This window comes from Rhincodon typus, chromosome 2 (assembly GCF_021869965.1).
Source record: "Rhincodon typus isolate 14 chromosome 2, sRhiTyp1.1, whole genome shotgun sequence".
Taxonomy (NCBI): domain Eukaryota; kingdom Metazoa; phylum Chordata; class Chondrichthyes; order Orectolobiformes; family Rhincodontidae; genus Rhincodon; species Rhincodon typus.
Genome location: NC_063333.1, coordinates 125,824,896 through 125,832,054, shown reverse-complemented (window position 1 = coordinate 125,832,054; position 7,159 = coordinate 125,824,896). Strand labels below are relative to the sequence as shown.

At 40.5% G+C, this 7,159-nt stretch overlaps 1 long non-coding RNA gene across 1 annotated transcript; it reads right to left on the bottom strand.

Moving 5' to 3' along the window:
* Positions 1 to 200: 200 nt before the first annotated feature.
* Positions 201 to 6,452, bottom strand: LOC125487344. Its single transcript, XR_007265833.1, has 3 exons — positions 6,365 to 6,452; positions 6,132 to 6,247; positions 201 to 338 (listed from the first exon to the last, which is right to left on the bottom strand). It is a non-coding gene; the product is annotated as an uncharacterized LOC125487344 (long non-coding RNA).
* Positions 6,453 to 7,159: the final 707 nt, after the last annotated feature.

Below are 7,159 nucleotides of genomic sequence, written 5' to 3'. Positions count from 1 at the left end.
TAGCTGAAGCTGTTTTAACACAGCTTTGGAATAGGATGATAAATTCCTCTTTTTAGAGAACAGGAATTTATGAATAATAATTTCCCTCCTAATATCTCTCCCATTTTATTATGATGGTATGTAAAAACAATTTATGAGGTCATATTTTGTTCATTTCTGCTTGGAAGAAGGAGAATCATTAGCAAAGTGCTGACCTTGATAGAAACATTCATTTGGCTGAGGTGTCTGAAGAGCTGATCAAATTCTGTATTCCAAAATTCGGTTGATCCTCGAATTAATTTGAATTTCTTTCCTTCCTGAATGTGCAGATTTCCTCCTCTTGTCAGTTGAGCAAAATACTTTAAGGGAAGAAAGTAAGGTTATGTCTTGTGTCAACAGATTTGGAGGTATGGAGCTGCCTTATGATGGTATCCTTACTGTTTACAGATGAATGAACGAAAATGGTATCAAGAGAATTCCTTTGAATCAAGATCTATAAATCAGGACTTAGCCAATAGAGATAGTAGGAACTGCCGATGCTGGAGAATCTGAGATAACAAGGTGTAGAGCTGGATGAACACAGCAGGCCAAGCAGAAAATTTCTGAAGGGTCTAGACCCCAAACATCAGCTTTCCTGCTCCTCTGATGCTGCTTGGCCTGCTGTGTTCATCCAGCTCTACACCTTGTTGTCTCGGATTCTCCAGCATCTGCAGTTCCTACTATCTCCTAACATCCCTCTGCTTATACAAAAGGACAGAAAAACCATTTGCATTTCCAGTTTCAGGTTCTAATATGTATGGTCGATAACAAAATTCACCATTCACAAATAAAAAGGTGGCACGGCAGCTTAGTGGTTAGCACTGCTGCCTTACAGCGCAGGGACCTGGGTTTGATTCCAGCCTTGGTCAACTGTTTGTGTGAAATTTGCACCTTCTCCCCTTGTCTGCATGGACTTCCTCTGGGTGCTCCGGCTTCCTCCCACAGTCCAAACACATGTAGGTTAGGTGGATTGGCAACGCTATGTTAATTTATCCATAGTGTACAGGCTAGGTGGGTCAGCCATAGCAAATGCAGGGATAAGGTGGTGGGCTGGATCTGGGTGGGAAGGTCTTTGGAGGATCAGTGCCGACGCGATGGGCTGAATGGCCTCTTCCTGCACTGTAGGGATTATGTGAAAACTACATGTTAAATCTAGCCCATCCCACTGTCATCGGTCTCCGCTTGTGCATTTGATACATAACCTTTAAATTGAACAGGTCTTTAACTGGCTCAGACGGATGATGCCAATCTGGGAAATGTTGCCCGATGGCAAATACATTTTTATTTTAAGGCGGGGGGGGGGGGGGGGCGGGTTCTAAATTCCACCCTCAAAATGCTGCTGACTAATCAGGGACTGGCACTTCTATTCATCAGCAACGCCATGTGAGAGTCTGCAGCTGGCAACAGCACGTACCCCAGCTGAGGAATCATATTGCTGGGAGTTTTTTTGGATAATAACAGGTATAATGGCAGGAGGATTGTGGAGTAGGGATTGGAGGGGAGAGGGAGTCAGTTCATCCTGCTCCTTGCGTAATGAGCCTCTCACCTGCCCACCGCAGCAGAATTAGGCTTTTAAGTGGACGTTAATTGCGCGTTTAAGGCTCTCAATTGGATGTGGGGACAATCCATGGACCTTCCCATTGAGACTAAATCAGGGTGAAGTGGAAAGATAGCTAGGTGCTCAACGGCCAACCAAATCTGCCACCATAGAGGGTATTAATTTCTGCCCATATTCTGTGATTGTAGATATTTTTAATCAACTTATTCAGGTGTACGGTAGCTGATTTCATGATAGCTTTCAAGTTTAACACTTCAGCAAAGTCACATCTCAGTGTCCTAAGTTTTCAGGACAAAAAAGTCATCCATTGGCTGATACATACATTTGTTTGGCTAAATTGAAAACAATTAAAAGTAGCTTGAGTTAATAATTGCTCACCAATGAGGAATGAATGAACAACACAAATCTGCAATGAAACTACTTTCTCTTTTAAATTCAACTGGCAGGTAGCAAGAAGCAGCCAAATTTGGAGAAATTGGTTTGATTCTGCAGCAAACATGAAGCTGCCAATGGATTTATCTTCTGTAAATGGAAGGATGTTGAAGACGGTGGGTTTAACTGACCACACATAACCACAGCCATCACCATGATACAAAATAAAAGAATTAACAAAAAAAGGTTTATTCTGTTCCTTTCCTAACTGCCCACAAGTTGTAATGACACCCCACTCCAACAGTTATCTTAACTTTCTCAGGATGTAAGGGTTTCAGACTCAACTCACCAGACCTGCTGCCTCCCCCTCTCCAGATTTCTGAAGCCCATTGTGTGACTCTGCTGTGTTCTGCCTCTGTCTCATCACCATTACTGCCAGCTGCACAGCCGAGATTGCTCGCACACCACTACCCTGCTACATTCTCAAATCTAGTTCTGCCCTATTCCATTGCCACCTGTGTGCTTCCTTTTGGTTGCAGCCTACTGCATCAGTTCATCTTTGTATCTTCTGGCCTGGCCTTTACTTTAGCACAGCGCCAATTGCCAGCTCAGCCACAACTGGTGTAGCTATGGTAATTCTTCCCTCCACAAGAACATTTAATTTTAAATCAGGTGCGTGTTTTACGATATCTATGTTCTAGACTTGGAGTCCATTGCATACTGAAGGGAGTTTCCAGCTGGTTAGTGTAACAGCTGACTGCACAGGGGGGAAGGACTTAGCTCACCAGCACCATTTAATATTAATTGTTCGCACTGAATTGCTGATAAGTACAGCGGGTGCTTAAGACACAAGCAGTTGTTAAAGTAGCCAGCTAGAAAATTCCTTCATGCCTGAATAGACTGACTGAGGTAAATGTTTCAAGGCACACCACTGATTAACATTTATAGTACTAGTGAATAGAGGAAGTGGTGGATAAAGTTATTTAAGGTCAAGGTCACAGTATGTTGTGCTTCAAGAACTCAGATTCCAAAATTATTTGAGTACCATCTACATCTCATGATACAACACTCCTGTCACTTTTTGCAATCTCCACTCATATGTTGAGGTCCAACACGATCTTCATTCAAACACAAAAATGTGCAAATCATAATTTCATCCGTTTAGTTTGCACATTCATTAATGAAACAGATCACATTGACCAGGCAGGGATACCTACAATACAGTGTGTTTTATACCTTCAATACATGACTGGATGGATCACCTTTCAGTTAGAATATTAAATTAAAATTCCGTCTGCCCTTCTAGATATTCATAAAAGATTTAATGGTATTATTTCAAAGATGCAGATAAAATATACATTCCCATACCAATAAATAGAAACAGATTATCTGATAATTATCAAATTGCTATGTGGTTCTTTTCTGTGTAAAAAAAAAAGTTGCTATATTTCTCGCAAACAGTGACTGGACTTCAAAATGTACTTCAGTAGTTGTAAAATGCATCGGGACATCCTGAGGTCATGAAAGGTGTTGTAGTGTTGGATAAAAGCAAATATTTCTTTTTATTTCTGTTCTCCTTTCTTTCCTTCCTGATGAATAAGTCAGGAGTTTAAAAAAAAAGTATATAATGAAAGGAAGAAGCCCAGTGATTCATGTTAAGGGGTTACCAGTAACTTCCATTCTTTCTCTAGACTATGGTTATTTGCAGAATAGCCATGTCTGAATCCAAGGATTTGCTTTTCTGGGAACACCACTACCAACCCTGCAGCTCTTCCCTAAGAAGAACATGGAAATGTCAATCCTAGAATCTACAGATTCCCAAACCTGCATGCTGAAAACATTTGCTAAATGTTTGAGAGAATGGACCAGGGTGTCCAGGTTACAGTCTTGACTTGGTCTCCTGGTCCACTTCTGACAGTTGGTGGCCTTTGATCAGGCACGTGGTTTGTTCCACTTTGAACCGGAGTCACAGATGCTTGGGAACTCCCAATGTCATAGATAAAGATTTATCTCCCTTCACAAAATCCATAGAATTACAGACAGAGTTGCGGCAGGTATGGGTTGGGGGCAACATGGTGGCTCAGTGGTTAGCACTGCTGCCTCACAGTGCCAGGGACCCAGGTTCAACTCTACCTTTGGGCAACTGTCTGTGCAAATTCCACACATTCTCCCCATGTCTGTGGGGGTTTCCCCCCCACTGTCCAAAGATGTGCAGGTTAGGTAGATTAGCCATGCTAAATTGCTCATTGTGTCCAGGCTAGGTGGATTAGCCATGGGAAATGCAGGGTTACAGGGATAGAGTAGGGGAGTAGGTCTGGGTGGGATGCCCTTCAGAGGGTCAGTGGTCTCAATGGGCTGAATGGCCTGCTTCCATACTATAAGGATTCTATGAAACAGGGGATTTCATCTTTGATTCATTCTAGAAAAGAATGATAAATATAATTTTATTAAAGAAGCAAACTGTCTCAGACGTCACAAATGCATCCATATGAACAAATAGGCTTGGAAATCTTGGAGAAGATCTTGTTTCACAGACTAAGAGTTCAACTGGATAACTGTGAATTAAGATTAAGTGAGATTTACCATTTAATGTTTGCAGAGTACATACAATAATTATGTACACCTCTATAATGTCTTGTCATTTGGCCTACAGAGAACACTTTAAAATGGTAGAGTAGAAACTACCTTCAGATGATTACGGATATATTCGATCAGGGGTCTTTTTAAAAATGCATTCAAATTGTGTGCAGTCACGTAACTGATTACCCTTCCAGAAAGGTTCATGGTTAGTGGGATTCTGTCAAAGTTTTTTTTTCACGAAGTAGGACAGGGTCATTTGCATTGATTGCCTCTGTTTTTCAGAGTTATTTTTGAAACAACGATTAGTATTAGTCTGTGGAACCAAGGTAGTACATATTATCAAATGTTGGCAACGTAATCTACATGGTACTGTCTTCTCCATTTGCAATCAATTACAGTTTAAAATCGCTATCACTCAGTGATAATGATTAACTTCAGGCTGTTGGCAGATTGTAAAATTAATTGGAAAAAGACTAAAGCTCTTGGGTAAGAAAATGATGTTTTCCCTCAGTCCTTATTAGGGTAATTCTTTCAAATAGCTAAAAGGTGTATCAAATATTTAGGGATTAAGATAAATACAAGTGCTCCTCCTGGGGCTCAGTGAATTTATTTTGTTAGCTACTGTATCTTACCAAATGGTCTGATCCTTGATTCATTCATTGGTGAAAGCCGTGTTAATGGAACACAGTGGGAACCAGAGGTAAAGGCTCCACAAACCATTGTAGTGTCCTTGCAATATTGGAGAGGAAATGCCTGCTTGATTGCTATCTGGGGACGTGCACAAAGAGTATGTTTGAAAGGCAACTACAATTAATGGAGCCTGTTGCACCTCCAAAGGGTAGCACGTTCAATGTGAAGTAAGTTTTGCGCAAACTACCTCATACTAGTCACTAAAGTTGAGCTTTGCAGCATCCAATTTAAGGATACAATACAACCCAATTTCTATCCTGTTATCTAGTGATTTCACAAGTCTTTTTGCGGACCCAACTTGCTTGGGTTTTACTTCTCCTCACATTATAACAATGATTACACTTCAAAAGCAGTTAATTGCTCTGGTCCCAAAAGGTGTTACCCAAATACAAATTACTTTTATGATTTAATCTCAATTCTTGTCCATGAAAGTATACATGCACTCCAGCTCAGATTTCCACTCATTGCACTGCAGCTAGAATTGTCATTAAGTGATTAATATTCCCTAAATGTCAATAATGTATATGATGCACTTAAAAATTTAAAACCGAGGTCAGGAATTGTGAAGGAGTGACATGTTTAATAACAGTTTAAAAATACTTCAACAGAATACTATTATGATCCCTATTGAGATTTATAACTTTTTAAAAGAAAGGAATATTCAAAAAGCCTAGGGAAATATACCTGATGGGCAAGATTTCACTTTTTAAAACACTGACTGCCAACACTAATTAAAATCGATACAATTCAAACATTAATTAACAGGAAGGATATTTCAAATAAAAGATAATATTTCATTCAAATAGTTATTTTTTTTTTTAAAAAAAGACATTTCACAGGTTTTCCAACTTGGTCTTTATTTTGTAGGATTTCTCACTTCCCATCAGATGATTTTGGCTTAAGTCACACTCACCAGCGTGTACTGCATCCTGGAGCCATTTAACATCGACAAGGTGTACATCCATGAACAATCTCACACTTGTGTCATGTCATGACACGGCACAGAATTCCTTCTCCGACTCTTTTAAACTGTTCAAAACAAAAAGCAAACAATATTTTTTTAAAAGTTCAACACTTAAATGTTGGTAATACTTACTCTGTACTGCGCAGTTACTAGGCTCGAGTCAGAACTAGGAACATACAAACCTCGTGAGGGATTTTCTTTTAAATTCTGAAGCTGTGCGGTCTGTAAAAACTTAAACAAGTCTAAACAAACTGGTGAGCACTGGCTGAACACACACCAGTGTCATGTGACTCATAGCTTAAAGGGACACAGTTCCAACCTAAAAAAACAACTGTAATACATAGTAACTTTCCCCCTTTACTTTCAAATTTCCCCTTAAACAAAAAAATAGTATTTCCATAGTTCCAAACCGAACATAAATGTACAAACAACTGTCTGCATAGACATGATACACAGTTTGATAAGACACAACAAACAGGAGGTACTATTTTATAAAGGGGTCTCTTCAGTGAGTGGCTGTTTTCTGCCAGTTGTCTTCTTACTTCGGATGTAGGATTCACCTCAGGGATACTGGAACCTCAAGTAAAGTGGGCTTGTCCCTAGGGGACTTGCAGACAGTCTCTTCCACAGGGTCAGTATTCTGACTGCCTTCAGTGGACTGCCCCAGGGACACGGCATTGCCTTGAGGAAGCATCGCAGAAGCCCCTTTCTGAGGCTCTCTGTTGATGGGTGGCTTCAACACGTTGGGGGGTGGGCCGCTAACAGCTCATCAGCATGCTGTCACCACACAATTTCATCCTGGGTCTGGACTGGGTAGGATAAGGGACCTGTCTGGGCATGGACTGAAGTGGGTATCCACTTGTCAGTCCTGTTTTAGCTCCAGGCCAGTATTTGGTCACCTGACAAAAAAAGGTAAAAGTGGACAAAAATATCTGATTTCTGGAGAATCTGAGATAACACGGTGTAGAGCTGGATGA